Here is a 27577-nt window from a genome sequence, read left to right on the forward strand (position 1 = left end):
AACACAGCACTGGAACTCTTCCAAGTCAAGATTTTGGTTTTATTAATTTATTGCCACCGGGTCCTGCCAGTGTAACTGCTTACTCACTATGCACTGTAATGTTACTGCATGATTGAAGCTGTTTTACTAAAATGTTAGTTCTATTAGCTATGTTGACTATGATGCTACTTTAGCTAAAATGGGGACAGCGATATAGGCTGTGTGTAATGTTGTTATTTTATTTATCTTTATTTAACCAGGCAAGTCAGTTAAGAACAAATTCTTATTTTCAATGACAGCCTAGGAACAGTGGGTTAACTGCCTGTTCAGGGGCAGAATGACAGATTTGTACCTTGTCAGCTCGGGGGATTTGAACTTGCAACCTTCCGGTTACTAGTCCAATGCTCTAACCACTAGGTTACCCTGCCGCCCCAAATGATATGGTTTGGCTTGGAAAGGTTTTTTAGCCTGGTCACATACAGCTTATGTGATGTGAATTGAAGTTCATAAATGAAGGGAAGAGGTGAGAGGAGGAGAGCTCATTGATGCAAGAAGGAATTCAACGTGGCTGCTATGAAACAACTGTGTTTATGCGTGATCAGGGGTGTATTCACTCAGCCAATTGGGTTGAAAAACGTTTCTTAAATGGAAGCAAACAAAAAAATGAATGAAAATACCTGAATTTGTCCAATAGAAACTCTCGTTTACAACTGTTGGACAAATAAACACAACCTAAATAAGCTAGATACAGGCAAGAGTGTGCAAGACGGTATTGAACGTGTTACTGTCTGTCCTTGTGTCATCTAAAAAATGTCTCTCGACCTGTGTGCACCCATGATGTAAATTGTAATTCGTAGGCTAGGCTGTAGCAACCTCATGATGGGTATAGGGAGAATTGGATTATCATGTAGTAGCCTACACCTATCAGTGTTACATTGAATTGGGTGAATGGAATATGAATGATAGTCATCCAACATGCTGTAATAGAAATAAGGCCAATGCTCTTGGAAAAACTAATAAAATGTCCTCCCTCATCATAAATGACACGGACTGCCACTGGTACACACACAGGCACGCAGGTAAACACACAGGCACGCAGGTAAACACACAGGCACACACACAGACACACAGGTAAACACACAGGCACGCAGGTAAACACACAGGCACGCAGGTAAACACACAGGCACACACACAGACACACAGGTAAACACACAGGCACGCAGGTAAACACACAGGCACGCAGGTAAACACACAGGCACACACACAGACACACAGGTAAACACACAGGCATGCAGGTACAATACACACAGGCACGCAGGTACACACACAGGCACAGGTAAAAACACAGGCACACAGGTAAACACACAGGCACACACACAGACACACAGGTAAACACACAGGCATGCAGGTACAATACACACAGGCATGCAGGTACACACACAGGCACACAGGTATACACACAGGCATGCAGGTACACACACAAGCACGCAGGTAAACACACAGGCATGCAGGTACAATACACACAGGCACACAGGTAAACACACAGGCACACAGGTATACACACAGGCATGCAGGTACAATACACACAGGCACGCAGGTAAACACACAGGCATGCAGGTACACACACAGGCACGCAGGTAAACACACAGGCATGCAGGTACACACACAGGCACGCAGGTAAACACACAGGCACACAGGTATACACACAGGCATGCAGGTACAATACACACAGGCACACAGGTATACACACAGGCATGCAGGTACAATACACACAGGCACACAGGTATACACACAGGCATGCAGGTACAATACACACAGGCACACAGGTAAACACACAGGCACACAGGTATACACACAGGCATGCAGGTACAATACACACAGGCACACAGGTAAACACACAGGCACACAGGTAAACACACAGGCATGCAGGTATACACACAGGCATGCAGGTACAATACACACAGGCACACAGGTATACACACAGGCACGCAGGTAAACACACAGGCACACAGGTATACACACAGGCATGCAGGTATACACACAGGCATGCAGGTACAATACACACAGGCACACAGGTATACACACAGGCACACAGGTATACACACAGGCACACAGGTATACACACAGGCACACAGGTATACACACAGGCACACAGGTATACACACAGGCACACAGGTACACACACAGGCACGCAGGTAAACACACAGGCATGCAGGTACAATACACACAGGCACACAGGTAAACACACAGGCACACAGGTACACACACAGGCACACAGGTACACACACAGGCATGCAGGTACACACACAGGCACACAGGTAAACACACAGGCATGCAGGTAAACACACAGGCATGCAGGTACACACACAGGCACGCAGGTAAACACACAGGCATGCAGGTAAACACACAGGCACACAGGTACACACACAGGCATGCAGGTACACACACAGGCACGCAGGTAAACACACAGGCATGCAGGTACAATACACACAGGCACACAGGTAAACACACAGGCACACAGGTACACACACAGGCACACAGGTACACACACAGGAATGCAGGTACACACACAGGCACACAGGTAAACACACAGGCATGCAGGTACAATACACACAGGCACACAGGTAAACACACAGGCACACAGGTACACACACAGGCACACAGGTACACACACAGGCATGCAGGTACACACACAGGCACACAGGTAAACACACAGGCATGCAGGTAAACACACAGGCATGCAGGTACACACACAGGCACGCAGGTAAACACACAGGCACGCAGGTAAACACACAGGCATGCAGGTACACACACAGGCACGCAGATAAACACACAGGCACACAGGCAAACACACAGGCACACGGGTAAACACACAGGCACACGGGTAAACACACAGGCACACAGGTAAACACACAGGCATGCAGGTAAACACACAGGCATGCAGGTAAACACACAGGCACACAGGTACAATACATACAGGCACACAGGTAAACACACAGGCACGCAGGTACAATACACACAGGCACACAGATAAACACACAGGCATGCAGGTACAATACACACAGGCACACAGGTAAACACACAGGCACACAGGTACACACACAGGCATGCAGGTACAATACACACAGGCACACAGGTAAACACACAGGCACACAGGTAAACACACAGGCACACAGGTAAACACACAGGCATGCAGGTACAATACACACAGGCACACAGGTAAACACACAGGCACACAGGTAAACACACAGGCATGCAGGTACAATACACACAGGCACACAGGTAAACACACAGGCACGCAGGTAAACACGCAGGCTCACAGGTACACACACAGGCACACAGGTAAACACACAGGCACACGGGTAAACACACAGGCATGCAGGTACAATACACACAAGCACACAGGTAAACACACAGGCACACAGGTAAACACACAGGCATGCAGGTAAACACACAGGCACGCAGGTAAACACGCAGGCTCACAGGTACACACACAGGCACACAGGTAAACACACAGGCACGCAGGTAAACACACAGGCACACAGGCAAACACACAGGCACACGGGTAAACACACAGGCAGACAGGTAAACACACAGGCACACCGGTAAACACACAGGCATGCAGGTACAATACACACATGCACACAGGTAAACACACAGGCATGCAGGTACAATACACACAGGCACACAGGTAAACACACAGGCACAAAGGTAAACACACAGGCACACGGGTAAACACACAGGCAGACAGGTAAACACACAGGCACACAGGTAAACACACAGGCAGACAGGTAAACACACAGGCAGACAGGTAAACACACAGGCACACAGGTAAACACACAGGCATGCAGGTACAATACACACATGCACACAGGTAAACACACAGGCACGCAGGTACAATACACACAGGCACACAGGTAAACACACAGGCACAAAGGTAAACACACAGGCACACAGGTAAACACACAGGCATGCAGGTACAATACACACAAGCACACAGGTAAACACTCAGGCACGCAGGTAAACACACAGGCACACAGGTAAACACACAGGCACACAGGTAAACACAGAGGTACAATACACACAGGCACACAGGTAAACACACAGGCACGCAGGTAAACACACAGGCACACAGGTAAACACACAGGCACACAGGTAAACACACAGGTACAATACACACAGGCACACAGGTAAACACACAGGCACACAGGTTAACACACAGGCACACAGGTACAATACACACAGGCACACAGGTAAACACACAGGCACACAGGTAAACACACAGGCAAGCAGGTACACACAGAAGGGCTCAGTGAGCAGAGTGGCCTTCCTTCACTCTAATTGGTGTTGTTGATTTTAAAATAAAAAATTGAATGACTGTAAAACATGATCCTAAATACAAACCATCAACTTAATGAATACCATTGGTGTTTAATATGAGTTCCATCATGAAATAACCATTCTATATTTTTTACACACTTTTATTTATTTTACAATGTCAATATGTATTTGTTGTCAATGTTGTGTCGTCAAACTGGTGGCAGTTGTGAAAAGGTAAATAGTTGAATGAGTGTCCGAGTGATTGAAAATATTGCCATTGTTATGTAATTAGATGCTTTTTTCATTAATTAGGCTATTTTTTCTTGAACCATATGGTGTCTCTACTAGAACCACATGGACAATATACAAAAAATATTTACTATATATGAATACATTTTATTTCATTCAAGTAATAATTACCGAAGTTACGATATATTGCCATAGATTTTCTGTTAATCACCAAAATTACCGGAGTTTCCAATAACTTTGGTAAATTACCAGTAGCTTTGCAACTCTGGTCGTAAAACGCCCAGCATGGCAGCACATTAGAATCTGCTCTTATAAAAAATAATCTGCTTATATTATTCAAATTAACTTTGATAACTTTCAAACACATTTCAAACTACTGTAATGGACTCTCACTTTACATGTTATTTCATTCTTCTCCTATTCTGCAGATCTACTGCAGAGGACTCCCCTGCAAGCTAAAACAATTAATTATGCATGGTTTTAAATATGTATTGCATGCTTTATTTATTTGATTATAGTTGACACATATATATATTTATTTTTCCAAATGATTTAAGATCTAAATTAAAGTACTCCCCAACTGTTTTGGAGAGGTGCCTGATTTCATTATTGTCCTGAGCTATTCACTAACATCACAATTCCATTTTCCCTAACCGCCACACACAAACATCCTGTGGCATCTCACAACCATCCATATCCATATTACCTCCAACAGACAGCCCTTAATCCTCTTGATTTCCCTCCCAGCACCGACCGTCCCTTCCCAACACATACGGTTCCTTCAGAAAGTAATCACACCCTTTAACTTCTTCCACATGTTGTTGTATTACAGACTGAATTTAAATTTGATTAAATGTGCTTTTTTTTGGTCACTGGACTACACACAATACTACACACAATACTACACACAATACCCCATAATGTCAAAGTGGAATTATGTTATTTGATTTTTTCTTACAAATTAATAAAATCACGAAAAGCTTGAATGTCTTGAGTCAATAAGTATTCAACCCCTTTGTAAACATTGACTTCAGGAAACAGCAGATCCCCCCCATCCACATCAACGGGACAGTAGTGGAGAAGGTGGATAGTTTTAAGTTCCTCGGTGTACACATCACGGACAAACGGTCCACCCACACAGACAGCGTGGTGAAACATCGCCTCTTCAACCTCAGGAGAATGAAGAAATGTGGCTTTTAACCTGAAACACTCACACATTTTTACAGATGCACAACGAAGAGCATCCTGTCGGACTGTATCTGGTACGGTAACTGCTCCGCCCACAACCGTAAGGCTCTCCAGAGGGTGGTGCGGTCTGCACAACGCATCACTGGGGGCAAACTACCTGACCTCCAGGACACCTACAGCATCCGATGTCACAGGAAGGCAAAAAAGATCATCAAGGACAACAACCACCCGAGCCACTGCCTGTTCACCCCGCTATCATCCAGAAGGTGAGGTCAGTACAGGTGCATCAAAGCTGGGACCGAGAGACTGAAAAACTGTTTCTATCTCAAGGCCATCAGACTGTTATACAGCCACCACTAACATAGAGATGCTGCTGCCAACATACAGACTCAAATCTCTTGCCACTTTAAAAACTTCTTATGGCTGGGCGGCAGTATTGAGGAGCTTGGATGAATAAGTTGCCCAAAGTATATGACCTGCTATTCAGTCTCAGTTGCTAATATATGCATATCATTATTAGTATTGGATAGAAAACACTCTAGCTTTTCTGTGGATATGTAAACCAACAGCGCTAACAAACGGCGGTATTTGGACATAAATAATGGACATTATCAAACAAAACAAACATTTATTGTGGACCTGGGATTCCTGGAATGCTTTCTGATGAAGATCATCAAAGGTAAGGGAATATTTATCATGTAATTTCTTGTTTATGTTGACGCCAACATGGCGGCTATTGTGACTTTTTCTACTGAGCTCTGTCTCAGATTATTGCATGATTTGCTTATTCCATAAAGTTTTTTTGAAATCAGACACAGCAGTTGCATTAAGGAGAGGTATATCTATAATTCCATGTGTATAACTTGTATTATCATCTACATTTATGATGAGTATTTCTGTTGAATGATGTGGCTATGAAAAATCACTGGATGTTTTTGGAACTCGTGAATGTAACGCGCCAATGTAAACTCATATTTTGATAAATACGAACTTTATCAAACAAAACATACATATATTGTGTAACATGAAGTCCTATGAGTGTCATCTGATGAAGATCATCAAAGGCTAGTGATTAATTTTATCTCTATTTGTGCTTTTTATGACTCCTCTTTGGCTGGGAAAATGGCTGTTTTTATTGTGGTTTGGTTGTGACCTAACATAATCGTTTGTGGTGCTTTTGCCGTAAAGCCTATTTGAAATTGGACACTGTGGTGGGATTAACAACAAGACTACCTTTAAAACGGTATTAGAAACATGTATGTTTGAGGACATTTAATTATGAGATTTTTGATGTTTTTAAATTTGCTGCCCTGCACTTTCACTACGTGCCCTCCAGGACACCTACAGCACCCGATGTCACAGGAAGACCAAAAAGATCATCAAGGACAACAACCACCCGAGCCACGGCCTGTTCACCCTGCTATCATCCAGAAGGTGAAGTCAGTACAGGTGCATCAAAGCTGGGACCGAGAGACTGAAAAATAGCTTCTATCTCAAGTCCATTAGACTGTTAAATAGCCATCATTAGCTGTCCTCAACCCAGAACCCTGCCCTGAACTTAATCACTGTCACTAGCCGGCTACCACCCGGCTACTCAACCCTGCAGCTTAGAGACTGCTGCCCGATATGCATAGACATGGAATCACTGGTCACTTTAATACTTTTTAGAGACTGTTAAACTCATTTCATATGTATAGACTGTATTCTAGTCAATGCCACTCCGACATTGCTCGTCCTAATATTTATTTATTTATTAATTCCAATAAAGTCTGCTAAATATGTGTATACGACCAATAAAATATCATATGGCTTGATGTAGAAGGGAACCCATTCAAATAAACAAAAGAATGGAGGTAATTTTGTGCCAACAAAAATAAAGGGTTAAATATATGTAAAAAACAAACACTCATAAATGGTTACCTTGATTAACAAATTACTCGTGCAACACATCATCCTGGTGATGCCATCTCCTGCTACTAACATTACCATCCATGCAGGCAATGCCAGCTCCTGCTACTAACATTACCATCCATGCAGGCAATGCCAGCTCCTGCTACTAACATTACCATCCATGCAGGCGATGCCATCTCCTGCTACTAACATTACCATCCATGCAGGCAATGCCATCTCCTGCTACTAACATTACCATCCATGCAGGCAATGCCATCTCCTGCTACTAACATTACCATCCATGCAGGCAATGCCACCTCCTGCTACTAACATTACCATCCATGCAGGCAATGCCATCTCCTGCTACTAACATTACCATCCATGCAGGCAATGCAATCTCATGCTACTAACATTACCATCCATGCAGGCGATGCCACCTCCTGCTACTAACATTACCATCCATGCAGGCAATGCCATCCATCCTGCTACTAACATTACCATCCATGCAGGCAATGCCACCTCCTGCTACTAACATTACCATCCATGCAGGCAATGCCATCTCCTGCTACTAACATTACCATCCATGCAGGCAATGCCATCTCCTGCTACTAACATTACCATCCATGCAGGCAATGCCATCTCCTGCTACTAACATTACCATCCATGCAGGCAATGCCATCTCCTGCTACTAACATTACCATCCATGCAGGCAATGCCATCTCCTGCTACTAACATTACCATCCATGCAGGCAATGCCATCTCCTGCTACTAACATTACCATCCATGCAGGCAATGCCACCTCCTGCTACTAACATTACCATCCATGCAGGCAATGCCATCTCCTGCTACTAACATTACCATCCATGCAGGCAATGCCACCTCCTGCTACTAACATTACCATCCATGCAGGCAATGCCATCTCCTGCTACTAACATTACCATCCATGCAGGCAATGCCATCTCCTGCTACTAACATTACCATCCATGCAGGCGATGCCATCTCCTGCTACTAACATTACCATCCATGCAGGCAATGCCACCTCCTGCTACTAACATTACCATCCATGCAGGCAATGCCATCTCCTGCTACTAACATTACCATCCATGCAGGCAATGCCATCTCCTGCTACTAACATTACCATCCATGCAGGCAATGCCACCTCCTGCTACTAACATTGCTATATATGCAGGTGACACCACTTCCTGCTACTAACATTACTATATATGCAGGTGACACCACTTCCTGCTACTAACATTACTATATATGCAGGTGACACCACTTCCTGCTACTAACATTACCATCCATGCAGGCGATGCCATCTCCTGCTACTAACATTACCATCCATGCAGGCAATGCAATCTCATGCTACTAACATTACCATCCATGCAGGCAATGCCATCTCCTGCTACTAACATTACCATCCATGCAGGCAATGCCACCTCCTGCTACTAACATTACCATCCATGCAGGCAATGCCATCTCCTGCTACTAACATTACCATCCATGCAGGCGATGCCACCTCCTGCTACTAACATTACCATCCATGCAGGCAATGCCATCTCCTGCTACTAACATTACCATCCATGCAGGCGATGCCACCTCCTGCTACTAACATTACCATCCATGCAGGCGATGCCACCTCCTGCTACTAACATTACCATCCATGCAGGCGATGCCACCTCCTGCTACTAACATTACCATCCATGCAGGCGATGCCACCTCCTGCTACTAACATTACCATCCATGCAGGCGATGCCACCTCCTGCTACTAACATTACCATCCATGCAGGCGATGCCACCTCCTGCTACTAACATTACCATCAATGCAGGCGATGCCACCTCCTGCTACTAACATTACCATCCATGCAGGCGATGCCACCTCCTGCTACTAACATTACCATCAATGCAGGCGATGCCATCTCCTGCTACTAACATTTCTATCCACTGTTTGGCCCCAGATGTAAGGACCATCACACCCGAGAATACTATGTTCATAACGACATTGAGAAACAACTAGACTAAGTTAGCTAACTTAGCCAGCTAGCTGTTTACAGCTGTTACCGAACATATTTTGTTTACAAACACACCGGAAGTTGAATGTGGTTCCAGGGTTCAGTTCCACACCCCCTCAGGACATTTTATAAAAGGTATATAAGGTCACATAGGACACTGCAGCATGGAACAACACTATAATGACCCTATAGGACACTGCAGCATGGAACAACACTATAATGACCCTATAGGACACTGCAGCATGGAACAACACTATAATGACCCTATAGGACACTGCAGCATGGAACAACACTATAATGACCCTATAGGACACTGCAGCATGGAACAACACTATAATGACCCTATAGGACACTGCAGCATGGAACAACACTATAATGACCCTATAGGACACTGCAGCATGGAACAACACTATACTGACCCTATAGGACACTGCAGCATGGAACAACACTATAATGACCCTATAGGACACTGCAGCATGGAACAACACTATAATGACCCTATAGGACACTGCAGCATGGAACAACACTATACTGACCCTATAGGACACTGCAGCATGGAACAACACTATAATGACCCTATAGGACACTGCAGCATGGAACAACACTATACTGACCCTATAGGACACTGCAGCATGGAACAACACTATAATGACCCTATAGGACACTGCAGCATGGAACAACACTATACTGACCCTATAGGACACTGCAGCATGGAACAAGACTATACTGACCCTATAGGACACTGCAGCATGGAACAACACTATAATGACCCTATAGGACACTGCAGCATGGAACAAGACTATAATGACCCTATAGGACACTGCAGCATGGAACAACACTATAATGACCCTATAGGACACTGCAGCATGGAACAAGACTATAATGACCCTATAGGACACTGCAGCATGGAACAACACTATAATGACCCTATAGGACACTGCAGCATGGAACAACACTATACTGACCCTATAGGACACTGCAGCATGGAACAACACTATACTGACCCTATAGGACACTGCAGCATGGAACAAGACTATAATGACCCTATAGGACACTGCAGCATGGAACAACACTATAATGACCCTATAGGACACTGCAGCATGGAACAACACTATAATGACCCTATAGGACACTGCAGCATGGAACAACACTATACTGACCCTATAGGACACTGCAGCATGGAACAACACTATAATGACCCTAGGACACTGCAGCATGGAACAACACTATAATGACCCTATAGGACACTGCAGCATGGAACAACACTATAATGACCCTATAGGACACTGCAGCATGGAACAACACTATAATGACCCTATAGGACACTGCAGCATGGAACAACACTATAATGACCCTATAGGACACTGCAGCATGGAACAACACTATAATGACCCTATAGGACACTGCAGCATGGAACAACACTATAATGACCCTATAGGACACTGCAGCATGGAACAACACTATAATGACCCTATAGGACACTGCAGCATGGAACACTGCAGCATGGAACAACACTATAATGACCCTATAGGACACTGCAGCATGGAACAACACTATAATGACCCTATAGGACACTGCAGCATGGAACAACACTATAATGACCCTATAGGACACTGCAGCATGGAACAACACTATAATGACCCTATAGGACACTGCAGCATGGAACAACACTATAATGACCCTATAGGACACTGCAGCATGGAACAACACTATAATGACCCTATAGGACACTGCAGCATGGAACAACACTATAATGACCCTATAGGACACTGCAGCATGGAACAACACTATAATGACCCTATAGGACACTGCAGCATGGAACAACACTATAATGACCCTATAGGACACTGCAGCATGGAACAACACTATAATGACCCTATAGGACACTGCAGCATGGAACAACACTATAATGACCCTATAGGACACTGCAGCATGGAACAACACTATAATGACCCTATAGGACACTGCAGCATGGAACAACACTATAATGACCCTATAGGACACTGCAGCATGGAACAACACTATAATGACCCTATAGGACACTGCAGCATGGAACAACACTATAATGACCCTATAGGACACTGCAGCATGGAACAACACTATAATGACCCTATAGGACACTGCAGCATGGAACAACACTATAATGACCCTATAGGACACTGCAGCATGGAACAACACTATAATGACCCTATAGGACACTGCAGCATGGAACAACACTATAATGACCCTATAGGACACTGCAGCATGGAACAACACTATACTGACCCTATAGGACACTGCAGCATGGAACAACACTATAATGACCCTATAGGACACTGCAGCATGGAACAACACTATAATGACCCTATAGGACACTGCAGCATGGAACAACACTATAATGACCCTATAGGACACTGCAGCATGGAACAACACTATAATGACCCTATAGGACACTGCAGCATGGAACAACACTATAATGACCCTATAGGACACTGCAGCATGGAACAACACTATAATGACCCTATAGGACACTGCAGCATGGAACAACACTATAATGACCCTATAGGACACTGCAGCATGGAACAACACTATAATGACCCTATAGGACACTGCAGCATGGAACAACACTATAATGACCCTATAGGACACTGCAGCATGGAACAACACTATAATGACCATATAGGACACTGCAGCATGGAACAACACTATAATGACCCTATAGGACACTGCAGCATGGAACAACACTATAATGACCCTATAGGACACTGCAGCATGGAACAACACTATAAGGAACCTCATTATAATGACACTATAAGGACCCACTTTACCCCTTATTTCTTGATGTATCACATTCAATTTCATAACTGCTAAATAAAAATAACCAATGTGCTGTGTCTAGTTCGATTGTGAACATCCCTTCACAGCTTGCTGCTGGCAAACCTAACTCGATTCCTTGAGGCAGTTGTAGTGTTACAGAATTCCTGTTATCATTTCAGTGCCCTACAATCAGCTAGCATTGGGCAGTGGGCATCACAGACCTGATTGAAGGGTTGAGAAATCACTAGGTATGGAAGGAGTTTGGTGTAGCTTTACTGTGAATAAATGCATGACCATACGTTCTAATTCTATGTGGAAAGGAATGCACGGAATCTACCGTCTTTCCTTTTGTCTTTCTGCACACCACTTTGTTTTTGTACAGCTCACAACAACAACCAAGCTATTCCAACATTCACCTTATCTCTGTTCCCGTCCAGAATAAGAATTTAGAAATCTTGGGATTCAACCTCTGCATCCAAGCTCAAGGTGCAACAATCAAATGTATATTTTCATTCCATAACCTCTGTTCCTTCCTCTGGCTACCTCCAGACGCCAGGCTTCACTATAGATAGACAATCTCTGCCGATAGTCTGCCAATCCACCACAAAACACCAAGGGAAGGTCAAATCGAGTGGAAACTTATTAAAGTAAAGTGGCTTTGAGGACACAGCAAACAAATATCCATCTCATTTCCCTCTCCAAGCCCTCTATGAATTTTTCTGAATGATGCAGAGAGCAGATTCCATCCTCAATCTCCCCTCTGTGAATACACTGTGGAACCACCATAGAAGAAGAGGAGGGGACGCAGCCTATTAAATCCTCTGGAGTGAATTGATAAGGAAGGCGAGTGTGTGTGTGAAGGGGTGTGGATCCCCATATTATTATTTTTATTTTTTTAAGGTACACAGTGACAAAGCTGTTTTTTCTCTTCTCTATATCAAGTCTGTCACGTGTCACACTTCTTCACCGGGACTCACACCTGGATCCGGCGATTGTCAATCCAACACCTTAATCATTGCGCCGAGAGGTCTGCACTTCTCGACAAGGTACAGTTGGGTTAAGGTTGCTACAATATGAATTGTATATCTTTATTGTTGCTCTCATGAATGCCTTTATAAAGACTTCAGAAGTTCAGAAACATGAATTAACATAAACCATAGATCAATTAAACTGGTACAACACAGAAATAACTAACCCGAAAGCCATGCCCCCACTAATCCACGCCTCCATCCTGGGAAACAGAAATGTACCCTCACCTCACCACATCATCCCAAGGATGATCAATGGAAACAGAAATGTACCCTCACCTCACCACATCATCCCAAGGATGATCAATGGAAACAGAAATGTACCCTCACCTCACCACATCATCCCAAGGATGATCAATGGAAACAGAAATGTACCCTCACCTCACCACATCATCCCAAGGATGATCAATGGAAACAGGATACCCCTGAGCTCAATTTCGAGTATCATAGTAAAGGGTCTGAAAATGTACGTATGTGTCACGCCTTGGTCGAAGTATTTTGTGTTTATCTTTATGTATTGGGTCAGGCCAGGGTGTGGCATGGGTTTTTGTATGTGGGTGTGTATATATTGGGATTGTAGCTAGTGGGGTGATCTAGCAAAGTCTATGGCTGTCTGGAGTGGTTCTCAATCAGAGGCAGGTGTTTATCGTTGTCTCTGATTGGGAACCATATTTAGGCAGCCATATTCTTTGAGTTTGTTGTGGGTGATTGTCCTTAGTGTCTTGATGTCCTTATTCTGTGTTAGTTTACACTGGTATAGGCTGTTTCGGTTTTCGTTACATTTATTGTTTTTTAGTGTTCGTATTTAGATTCGTGTTACGTTTGTTTCAATAAACATGGATCGCAATCTACACGCTGCATTTTGGTCCGACTCTCCTTCACACCTAGAAAACCGGTACAGTATGTAAATAAGGTTTTTCTGTTTAGATATCTTTAATACATTTAAAAAATGTCTAAAAACTCGTTTCGCTTTGTTATTATGTGGAATTGTGTGTAGATTGATGAGGAAAAACATGTATTTAATCCATTTTACAAAAAGGCTGTTTACGTAACAAAACGTGGAAAAAGGCTGTTTACGTAACAAAACGTGGAAAAAGGCTGTTTACGTAACAAAACGTGGAAAAAGGCTGTTTACGTAACAAAACGTGGAAAAAGGCTGTTTACGTAACAAAACGTGGAAAAAGGGAAGGGTTCTGAATATTTTCCGAATGCACTGTGTGTTCAAAATATTGGGTACAAAAATGTGGAAGTATACTAGATTATCTGCACACTTAAAGGTACAGAAGAGAACCATGTGAGATCAGCACTGAGGGTAGATTATTTGTATTTTGTTCTAATTTAACCCAGGGACCAATTCTATACTTTAACCTTACCCTTTTCTTTTGAGTGCAGTTTGACCTCTCGACAAGACCATGCTGCAGGATGTTAATTTACCGGCCCTTGAGTGCTGAAGTACCATTGGTTTTCTTTTGTACCTGGTTTGAACAATTGAAACAGAATTGATTGTCTAAAGAGTTCACTCACCTGGTCTGATTAGAAGCAGTAGAATGACCGACGGAAGGGTTTTGTTCTTCCTGGGCCGTGTTTGCAGGTACAGAGGTCCGACTGGACAAATCAGGAAATGTCGTTAACCTGTAGGACATGTATTTCATGTTCAAATCAAAGGGATCCTGTTGCTTTCATTTAATTCAGAGGCATATTAAAAGGCTTTTAAAAATGGAATTGCGCTTCATCTCTTCGGGCTGTTTGGGGACACAATCTGCCACAGGATTTATAGAAGTTATTCCATATGCTAAAATCTATCAGTGATAACCCAGTATTTAACTTTCACCTATTTAAAACGGAACTGCTGTATTTTTTAAACAAATTACAAAGCATAATTCATATTCCATCGACACAAGGAAATACGACTGCAGTTTGGCTTCACATCAAAGTGAGAATCTTAGATACTACATTACTAGGTACCTCCCCTGTGTGGTTTACAGCATTAAATATGATACTATAATTATTTATGGTAGACATCGAATCAGCGCTATAAATACACTTTCATTCAATATCATCAATTCTTATAGGCTATTGACAAGATTTTAGCTTCAGTCTAAAAAGTAGTAAGCACAGTCGTTGGATTCTTCTGGCTATATACTGGTGATAGAGATAATATACTGGTGAAAGAGATACTATACTGGTGATAGAGATAATATACTGGTGAAAGAGATACTATACTGGTGATAGAGATAATATACTGGTGAAAGAGATACTATACTGGTGATAGAGACAATATACTTGTGATAAAGATACTATACTGGTGATAGATAGTATACTGGTGATAAAGATGATATACTGGTGATAGATAATATACTGGTGAAAAAGATACTATACTGGTGATAGAGATAATATACTGGTGAAAGAGATACTATACTGGTGATAGAGATAATATACTGGTGAAAGAGATACTATACTGGTGATAGAGACAATATACTTGTGATAAAGATACTATACTGGTGATAGATAGTATACTGGTGATAAAGATGATATACTGGTGATAGATAACATACTGGTGATAGATAATATACTGGTGATAGAGATAATATACTGGTGATAAAGATAATATACTGGTGATAAAGATAATATACTGGTGATACAGATAATATACTGGTGATACAGATAATATACTGGTGATACAGATAACATACTGGTGATAAAGATAATATGCTAGTGATAAAGATAATGTGCTGGTGATAAAGATAATATACTGGTGATAGAGATAATATACTGGTGATAAAGATAATATACTGGTGATAAAGATAATATACTGGTGATACAGATAATATACTGGTGATACAGATAATATACTGGTGATACAGATAATATACTGGTGATAAAGATAATATACTGGTGATAAAGATAATATACTGGTGATAGAGATAATATACTGGTGATAAAGATAATGTGCTGGTGATAAAGATAATATACTGGTGATAAAGATAATATACTGGTGATAGAGATAATATACTGGTGATAAAGATAATATACTGGTGATAAAGATAAAATACTGGTGATAAAGATAATATACTGGTGATACAGATAACATACTGGTAATAGAGATAATATACTGGCGATAGAGATAATACACTGGTGATAAAGATAATATACTGGTGATAAAGATAATATACTGGTGATAAAGATAATGTGCTGGTGATGAAGATAATAATTTTTATTTAACATTTATTTAACTCAGTTAAAAGCAAGTTCTAATTTACAAAGACGGCCTACCCCGACCAAACCCAGACGACGCTGGGCCAACTGTGCTCCGCCCTATGGGATTCCCAATAACAACCAGATGCGATTCAGCATGGATTGTGGTGTCGCCTCTTGTACTGAGATGCAGTGCTTAGCCCTAGATAAGTCCTAGATTAGTCCTAGATCAGCCCTAGATTAGCCCTAGATCAGTCCTAGATTAGCCCTAGATCAGCCCTAGATTAGCCCTAGATCAGTCCTAGATTAGCCCTAGATAAATCCTAGATTAGCCCTAGACCAGCCCTAGATTAGCCCTAGATCAGTCCTAGATCATCCCTAGATCAGTCCTAGATTAGTCCTAGATCAGTCCTAGATCAGTCCTAGATTAGTCCTAGATCAGTCTTAGATTAGTCCTAGATCAGTCCTAGATCAGTCCTAGATCAGTCCTAGATTAGCCCTAGATCAGTCCTAGATCAGCCCTAGATCAGCCCTAGATTAGCCCTAGATTAGCCCTCGATCAGCCCTAGATCAGTCCTAGATCAGTCCTCGATTAGTCCTAGATCAGTCCTAGATCAGTCCTAGATCAGGATCAACGTTTCAATTTCACACATTGGCCTTTAAACGGAGTCCCTAAGATGACTTTTCTAAGTATCATTCAGAATCAAATGGTTCAGTAAGCCCCAAAACGTAAAATATGGGTCAATGTATAAACCCTTTGTGACTATATTAACCTGTAATAATACAGAGAATATAGTCTATGAGCTTGGACTGGGACAACACGGAATAAGTTGTTAAAAATGTTGCTGTTGAAAATAATGTATTTTCACTTTTTTAGATTATCGCTGCCTCCGTAAAGCTTAACATAACAGTTAACATAACTGTTTATAAAGGCGGTAATAAATCCTCAGAAAACATGTATTTGTATTTACTATGGATCCCTATTAGTTCCTGCGAAGGCTGCAGTCTGTGTGTGTTTGTGTTTGTGTGCATCTCTGTGTGCTCATTTTACTATTCTGGCGGACAGCAATCAATGTATGATGCTGTCTGAGCTGCCCACTACTCCTCGGTGATTCTCTATGATGTAAATCCTCATTAGGGGATAATCGTTTGGTGATAAAAAGATCATGGGGAGACTAAATCACCCTGTCTCCCTGAATGCTCTGAGGAGGGCGGTCACACTGCTCAGTAATGCTGTTAAGACCAAGGAGAGGGCCAACACTTCATCCAGAAATAAATCTATCCAACGACCCAGAGACAGTCCAGGGGATAAGTAACTACAAGAATGAAACACAGCTCCAGGGGAAAACTTTCCTGGAATGTGGATTAGCTGAACACCATTCAGTGACAATAGGATGAAGGATCTTCTGATTTTGTCTATAAAATGTGTCAGCTTGTTTAAATCATAGAGAGGAAATTTACACTTGATGATGTAAGTTGATTGTAAAGACATGTACAGCCATTATAGTCAATTTCAACATGCATTAGTAAAGAGTACCATGATCATATTGTAGAGACCCTCTCTCTGTTATACAGGGCCTGGTCCCAGAGAATCACTACACACATCCTAACAAACAGAGATCATCCCCTCTCTCTGTTATACAGGGCCTGGTCCCAGAGAATCACTACACAGATCCTAACAAACAGAGATCATCCCCTCTCTCTGTTACACAGGGCCTGGTCCCAGAGAATCACTACACACATCCTAACAAACAGAGATCATCCCCTCTCTCTGTTATACAGGGCCTGGTCCCAGAGAATCACTACACAGATCCTAACAAACAGAGATCATCCCCTCTCTCTGTTACACAGGGCCTGGTCCCAGAGAATCACTACACAGATCCTAACAAACAGAGATCATCCCCTCTCTCTGTTATACAGGGCCTGGTCCCAGAGAATCACTACACAGATCGTAACAAACAGAGATCATCCCCTCTCTCTGTTACACAGGGCCTGGTCCCAGAGAATCACTACACAGATCCTAACAAACAGAGATCATCCCCTCTCTCTGTTACACAGGGCCTGGTCCCAGAGAATCACTACACACATCCTAACAAACAGAGATCATCCCCTCTCTCTGTTATACAGGGCCTGGTCCCAGAGAATCACTACACAGATCGTAACAAACAGAGATCATCCCCTCTCTCTGTTATACAGGGCCTGGTCCCAGAGAATCACTACACAGATCCTAACAAACAGAGATCATCCCCTCTCTCTGTTATACAGGGCCTGGTCCCAGAGAATCACTACACAGATCCTAACAAACAGAGATCATCCCCTCTCTCTGTTATACAGGGCCTGGTCCCAGAGAATCACTACACAGATCCTAACAAACAGAGATCATCCCCTCTCTCTGTTATACAGGGCCTGGTCCCAGAGAATCACTACACAGATCCTAACAAACAGAGATCATCCCCTCTCTCTGTTACACAGGGCCTGGTCCCAGAGAATCACTACACAGATCCTAACAAACAGAGATCATCCCCTCTCTCTCTTATACAGGGCCTGGTCCCAGAGAATCACTACACAGATCCTAACAAACAGAGATCATCCCCTCTCTCTGTTATACAGGGCCTGGTCCCAGAGAATCACTACACAGATCCTAACAAACAGAGATCATCCCCTCTCTCTGTTATACAGGGCCTGGTCCCAGAGAATCACTACACAGATCCTAACAAACAGAGATCATCCCCTCTCTCTGTTATACAGGGCCTGGTCCCAGAGAATCACTACACACATCCTAACAAACAGAGATCATCCCCTCTCTCTGTTACACAGGGCCTGGTCCCAGAGAATCACTACACAGATCCTAACAAACAGAGATCATCCCCTCTCTCTGTTATACAGGGCCTGGTCCCAGAGAATCACTACACAGATCCTAACAAACAGAGATCATCCCCTCTCTCTGTTACACAGGGCCTGGTCCCAGAGAATCACTACACAGATCCTAACAAACAGAGATCATCCCCTCTCTCTGTTACACAGGGCCTGGTCCCAGGGAATCACTACACAGATCCTAACAAACAGAGATCATCCCCTCTCTCTGTTATACAGGGCCTGGTCCCAGGGAATCACTACACAGATCCTAACAAACAGAGATCATCCCCTCTCTCTGTTATACAGGGCCTGGTCCCAGAGAATCACTACACAGATCCTAACAAACAGAGATCATCCCCTCTCTCTGTTATACAGGGCCTGGTCCCAGAGAATCACTACACAGATCCTAACAAACAGAGATCATCCCCTCTCTCTGTTATACAGGGCCTGGTCCCAGAGAATCACTACACAGATCCTAACAAACAGAGATCATCCCCTCTCTCTGTTACACAGGGCCTGGTCCCAGGGAATCACTACACAGATCCTAACAAACAGAGATCATCCCCTCTCTCTCTCTTATACAGGGCCTGGTCCCAGAGAATCACTACACAGATCCTAACAAACAGAGATCATCCCCTCTCTCTGTTACACAGGGCCTGGTCCCAGAGAATCACTACACAGATCCTAACAAACAGAGATCATCCCCTCTCTCTGTTATACAGGGCCTGGTCCCAGAGAATCACTACACAGATCGTAACAAACAGAGATCATCCCCTCTCTCTGTTATACAGGGCCTGGTCCCAGAGAATCACTACACAGATCGTAACAAACAGAGATCATCCCCTCTCTCTGTTACACAGGGCCTGGTCCCAGAGAATCACTACACAGATCCTAACAAACAGAGATCATCCCCTCTCTCTGTTATACAGGGCCTGGTCCCAGGGAATCACTACACACATCCTACAAACAGGGATGATTTCAATATCCCTGACAGCTGTCTTTGCCACATTCAGATGTATTTTGTATTGTATCTAAACAGAAGAAGCACCCCCCCCCCACCATGGTGGAGGAACTCTGGGAAAAAAGATTCCTGGTCTGCAGCGGGTGTCAACCTGATGAATCTTTGATGCCATATATAGATGTCATATATCCTTGCTTGCTGAGTCGTCTGACGTTGCTGTAGATCGCTCCTAGCCGTCGTGTGTGTGTGTGTATGTTTGGTGTGTCTGTGTGTGCAAGTCTGTGTGCAAGTCTGTGTGTGTGTATGTTTGTGTGTGTGTCTGTCTGTCTATGTCTGTGTGTGTGTCTGTGTGTGTGTGTGTGTCTCTGTCTGTCTGTGCCTGTGTGTCTATCTGACTGTGTGTGTGTGTGTGTCTGTCTGTCTGTCTGTCTGTCTGTCTGTCTGTCTGTCTGTCTGTCTGTCTGTCTGTCTGTCTGTCTGTCTGTCTGTCTGTCTGTCTGTCTGTCTGTCTGTCTGTCTGTCTGTCTGTCTGTCTAACGCGACATCACTTTTATGTAGTGAAATGATTGCTCCAATAGTGTCCGAGAGACTGGTGAACAGTGTTACATCCAAACACCAGAAAGAAAACCCTTAGCTAGGTTATAATCTACTGTCACCATGACAAACTTAATAACACACACACACACACACACACACAGACACACACACACACACACACACACACACACACACACACACACACACACACACACACACACACACACACACACACACACACACACACACACACACACACACACACACACACACACACACACACACACACACACACACACACACACACACACACACACACACTCACAGTCACCGGGTCCTCTCTGCCCTCTGTGGTAGGTTTGCCACATGCTTCAACTAGCAATCAGAGAGCCTAGGGCATTGCCAGGAGAGAGACGCGAGGGCAACCGCCTCACTGTCTTTCACCTCAGTGGCGTCTGACCAAAGACAGGACTGCTGGGGTGGAGAGGAACATCCACCTTTTGTCACTTTGTTGTGACACACTAATGGTAAATATTAAAGGAGATATAGACACTGGTTCAGTCTGCTGTGAGGAGGGTAATCAGAAAAGGGATTTTTACATTTGGTCCCTGTTTTTCAGCAGATTATTTGTTATTGGTGAAGAAAGGTTGTCATGCAGCAAGGAAACACATCACAGTATAGTTTATACACAATAATAATAATAATCATAGGAGTCATAATAATGATCATAATAATATTATTACTAAATATACTACTACTACTACTATTACTACTACTACTATTACTACTACTACCAATAAAAATAATACTACTACTAATACAAATAATAATAGTACTACAAATACTGCTACAGATAAGAATAATTGTACTACAACTACTACTACTACTAATCCTGTTTCTACTACTATTACTACTAATAATATTACTACTACTACTACTAATACTGTTTCTACTACTACTAATAATAATAACATTACTACTACTACTACTAATACTGTTTCTTCTACTACTACTACTAATAATAATATTACTACTACTACTACTAATACTGTTTCTACTACTACTAATATTACTACTACTACTACTACTACTACTACTACTACTACTACGACTACCACTATTTATACTACTACTACCAATAATAATAATATTACTACTAGTACTACCAGTAATAATAATATTACTACTTCTACGACTAATACAAATAATAATATTACTACTAATAATAATAACCTTACTACTACTACTACTAATACTGTTTCTACTACTACCAATACTAATAAAAGTACTACTACTACTGCTACGACTACCACTACTAGTACCAATAATAATGATATTACTACTACTACAACTACTACTACAATAATAATATTACTACTAATAATACTAACATTACATCTATGACTACTAAAACGAATAATAATAATAATAATTATAATAATGCTATTACTACAATGAATATTAATAATATTTATACTACTACTACTACTAATAATAATAATAATAAAAATACTACAACTACTACTACCGATAATAATAATACTAATAAAAATACTACAACTACTACTACCGATAATAATAATACTAATAAAAATACTACAACTACTAACTACTACTAATAATAATAATACTTGTAATACAATTACTACTTCTAGTAATAATAATAATTTTACTACTACTACTACTACTTATAATAACCATATTCATAATAATAATAATAATAACAATACAATTGCAATAAGTGATTTTAATAGTCTTCAAAAATACTGTATGTGCATATGTAACATGGACGTCAATCAGATTATGTTTGTTTCTGATTGTATCATGTAGACATGTAGTGAATCTATTCACTAGCTTAGGAAAATGCCAATAAAACAGCTTTTCAGACCCAACACCGGCATCGTTAAAGGTGCATTCTCTCCCCCGTCTCCTCGATGCAGTCTAATATCTCACCTGGAGAACTACCTACTGATTTTCTGTCAGTATCAAAGGTCATCATAAATATTATATACTTTTTTTTAAATCTAAGCCTTTGCTGCAGTAAAAGGCCCGTGATTCTTATTGAAATGTATGTTGAATGCTGGAGGGATTTAGTGTAGGCCAAACCTTGTTTTCTAATTAAAGGGAAAGGGGCCTTGGTGAATTGGTTGTGACACAGGGAATGATCAGGGCACTTTGACGGCCGGAGTGCACGTAAATATGCATTTATCATCCCAAGGGGGGCAACTGGAGGTGAGGGAGGGGTGGAATTGGGGAATGACTTGGCATTTTCAATGAACCTAGGAGCTTAGAGGACATCTCCAGACAGAGGGGAAATCTGAAATGGCAGCTCGACTGTCCCTAAATAGATTTCCATCTTGGAAACAAAACACAAACATATGTATACAATGCATATTTAGTATGTAATATATTATGTCCCAAAAATTCAAAACAAATAGATCTAGGGTTTGATAAAAATGTAACATTTTCATAAAAAAATGTTTGTACATTTGTTTTCATATCTGGATGAAATGATTGTAATAATAATGTTTGTCATTGGTACCAACACTATGACAGCAATACTGTTGTACAAAAACATACATATTTCAGAACACCGTGACTGGCATCTCAACAGCATGAACAAATCCCAGACAAAACCCCTGTTCGGCAACCTCTGTTTCCCTGCCTTGGTTTTGATACATTTCACCCCCTGCGCTTTGTGTCTCATGTAGAATCTCAAAGCCGCTCTGACTGAGGGAAATAATACATGTTTATTCATCTGGAATATCTCATTAATCTGCAGTGGTTTTATGTGCCTTGTCGCACACGAACACACACACACACACACACACACACACACACACACACACACACACACACACACACACACACACACACACACACACACACACACACACACACACACACACGCGGACGCACGCGCACACACACACACACACACACTGAGTTAATGGGGAGAAATGTCGACGAGGTGGAGATCAGTAATTCTAGGAAAACAAAGTCAGATGACCTTGACATTTTAACTTCTGTTAAATGCCAGGGTATTATTCAGTTGACTGAAGAGAGATGGGAGGAAGAAGGGGAGAGAGAGAGAAAGAGAGTGAGAGAGGGGTCGAGGGAGAGAGAGAGTGAGTGAGAGAGTGAAAGAACAAAAGTGGGAGGAGAGAGATAGAGAAAGAACAAAGAGGAGAGAGAGAGAGAGAGAGAGAGAGAGAGAGAGAGAGAGAGAGAGAGAGAGAGGAGTGGAAAGACAGTCATTTGAATCATCTCAGAGGTATATATTTTCCCTATTATTTCTCTCCATTTGCTGACAAAGATGATTTCTGAAAGGCATTCTGACAAGAGCGGAACACCAAAATATATCATTTTCCTATTTAGGTCTCCACGGACTGTCGTTCTCCCAGACCAGAGAGAAGACAATGATATTAATGTGATCAGACAGATGCTGAGTTATGTCTTGGATGGACGTGTTTCTGCATGTGTATGAATGACTATTTCCCTATGTGTGTGTGTGTGTGTGTGTGTGTGTGTGCGAGTGTGTTCTTACGTGTGTGTCTTACATGAGTGTGCGAGTGTGAATGTGCGAGTGTGTGTGTGCGTAAGTGTGCAGTGTGTGTGCGTGCATGTGCGTGCGTAAGTGTGCGTGTGTTTGCGCGTGTGTGCTTACATGTGTGTGCGAGTGTGAATGTGCGAGTGTGTGTGTGTGCTAGTGTGTGCGAGTGTGTGTGTGTGTGTGTGTGTGTGTGTGTGTGTGTGTGTGTGTGTGTGTGTGTGTGTGTGTGTGTGTGTGTGTGTGTGTGTGTGTGTGTGTGTGTGTGTGTGTGTGTGTGTGTGCGAGATGGTGTGTGTGTGTGTTTGCTGTGAGGAAAGGAACAGGTGCTGTGTGCATCAGACTGATTGAGTTGCTATCCCACCTCTCACCTCTCACTGTTACCCCCTGTCTCACTGTCACCCAATGTATCGCAGTACCTCAATATTACCCATACCTCAATATTACCACGTGTCTCACTGTTACCCACCTCCCACCTCCAACCTCTCACTATTACCCCCTGTCTCACTGTTACCCCCTGTCTCACTGTTACCCCCTGTCTCACTGTTACCCACCTCCCACCAACCTCTCACTGTTACCCCCTGTCTCACTGTTACCCCCTGTCTCACTGTTACCCCCTATCTCACTGTTACCCCCTGTCTCACTGTTACCCCCTGTCTCACTGTTACCCCATGTCTCACTGTTACCCCTATCTCACTGTTACCCCCTATCTCACTGTTACCCCCTGTCTCACTGTTACCCCCTGTCTCACTGTTACCCCATGTCTCACTGTTACCCCTATCTCACTGTTACCCCATGTCTCACTGTTACCCCATGTCTCTACTCTCACTGTTACCCCCTGTCTCACTGTTACCCCCTGTCTCACTGTTACCCCCTGTCTCACTGTTACCCCATGTCTCACTGTTACCCCCTGTCTCACTGTTACCCCCTGTCTCACTGTTACCCCCTGTCTCACTGTTACCCCCTGTCTCACTGTTACCCCCTGTCTCACTGTTACCCCATGTCTCACTGTTACCCCATGTCTCACTGTTACCCCGTGTCTCACTGTTACCCCATGTCTCACTGTTACCCCCTGTCTCACTGTTACCCCTATCTCACTGTTACCCCATGTCTCACTGTTACCCCATGTCTCACTGTTACCCCCTGTCTCACTGTTACCCCATGTCTCACTGTTACCCCCTGTCTCACTGTTACCCCTATCTCACTGTTACCCCATGTCTCACTGTTACCCCATGTCTCTACTCTCACTGTTACCCCCTGTCTCACTGTTACCCCCTGTCTCACTGTTACCCCCTGTCTCACTGTTACCCCATGTCTCTACTCTCACTGTTACCCCCTGTCTCACTGTTACCCCTGTCTCACTGTTACCCCATGTCTCTACTCTCACTGTTACCCCCTGTCTCACTCTTACCCCCTGTCTCACTGTTACCCCCTGTCTCACTGTTACCCCTTTCTCACTGTTACCCCCTGTCTCACTGTTACCCCCTGTCTCACTGTTACCCCCTGTCTCACTGTTACCCCCTATCTCACTGTTACCCCCTGTCTCACTGTTACCCCTGTCTCACTGTTACCCCCTGTCTCACTGTCACCCCATGTCTCTACTCTCACTGTTACCCCCTGTCTCACTGTCACCCCATGTCTCTACTCTCACTGTTACCCCCTGTCTCACTGTCACCCCATGTCTCTACTCTCACTGTTACCCCCTGTCTCACTGTTACCCCCTGTCTCACTGTTACCCCTGTCTCACTGTTACCCCATGTCTCTACTCTCACTGTTACCCCCTGTCTCACTGTTACCCCTGTCTCACTGTTACCCCCTGTCTCACTGTTACCCCATGTCTCTACTCTCACTGTTACCCCATGTCTCTACTCTCACTGTTACCCCCTGTCTCACTGTTACCCCATGTCTCTACTCTCACTGTTACCCCCTGTCTCACTATTACCCCTGTCTCACTGTTACCCCATGTCTCACTGTTACCCCTGTCTCACTGTTACCCCTATCTTACTGTTACCCCTGTCTCACTGTTACCCCTGTCTCACTGTTACCCCTGTCTCACTGTTACCCCCTGTCTCACTGTTACCCCATGTCTCACTGTTACCCCCTGTCTCACTGTTACCCCATGTCTCACTGTTACCCCCTGTCTCACTGTTACCCCCTGTCTCACTGTTACCCCCTGTCTCACTGTTACCCCATGTCTCACTGTTACCCCATGTCTCTACTCTCACTGTTACCCCCTGTCTCACTGTTACCCCCTGTCTCACTGTTACCCCTGTCTCACTGTTACCCCCTGTCTCACTGTTACCCCCTGTCTCACTGTTACCTCTGTCTCACTGTTACCCCATGTCTCACTGTTACCCCCTGTCTCACTGTTACCCCTGTCTCACTGTTACCCCATGTCTCACTGTTACCCCATGTCTCTACTCTCACTGTTACCCCCTGTCTCACTGTTACCCCCTGTCTCACTGTTACCCCCTGTCTCACTGTTACCCCCTGTCTCACTGTTACCCCCTGTCTCACTGTTACCCCATGTCTCTACTCTCACTGTTACCCCCTGTCTCACTGTTACCCCTGTCTCACTGTTACCCCCTGTCTCACTGTTACCCCCTGTCTCACTGTTACCCCCTGTCTCACTGTTACCCCCTGTCTCACTGTTACCCCCTGTCTCACTGTTACCCCCTGTCTCACTGTTACCCCATGTCTCTACTCTCACTGTTACCCCCTGTCTCACTGTTACCCCCTGTCTCACTGTTACCCCCTGTCTCACTGTTACCCCTATCTCACTGTTACCCCCTGTCTCACTGTTACCCCCTATCTCACTGTTACCCCCTGTCTCACTGTTACCCCCTATCTCACTGTTACCCCCTGTCTCACTGTTACCCCCTATCTCACTGTTACCCCCTATCTCACTGTTACCCCCTATCTCACTGTTACCCCCTATCTCACTGTTACCCCCTATCTCACTGTTACCCCCTATCTCACTGTTACCCCCTGTCTCACTGTTACCCCCTGTCTCACT

Source organism: Oncorhynchus keta, chromosome 4 (genome assembly GCF_023373465.1).
Source record: "Oncorhynchus keta strain PuntledgeMale-10-30-2019 chromosome 4, Oket_V2, whole genome shotgun sequence".
In the NCBI taxonomy this organism is placed as follows: domain Eukaryota; kingdom Metazoa; phylum Chordata; class Actinopteri; order Salmoniformes; family Salmonidae; genus Oncorhynchus; species Oncorhynchus keta.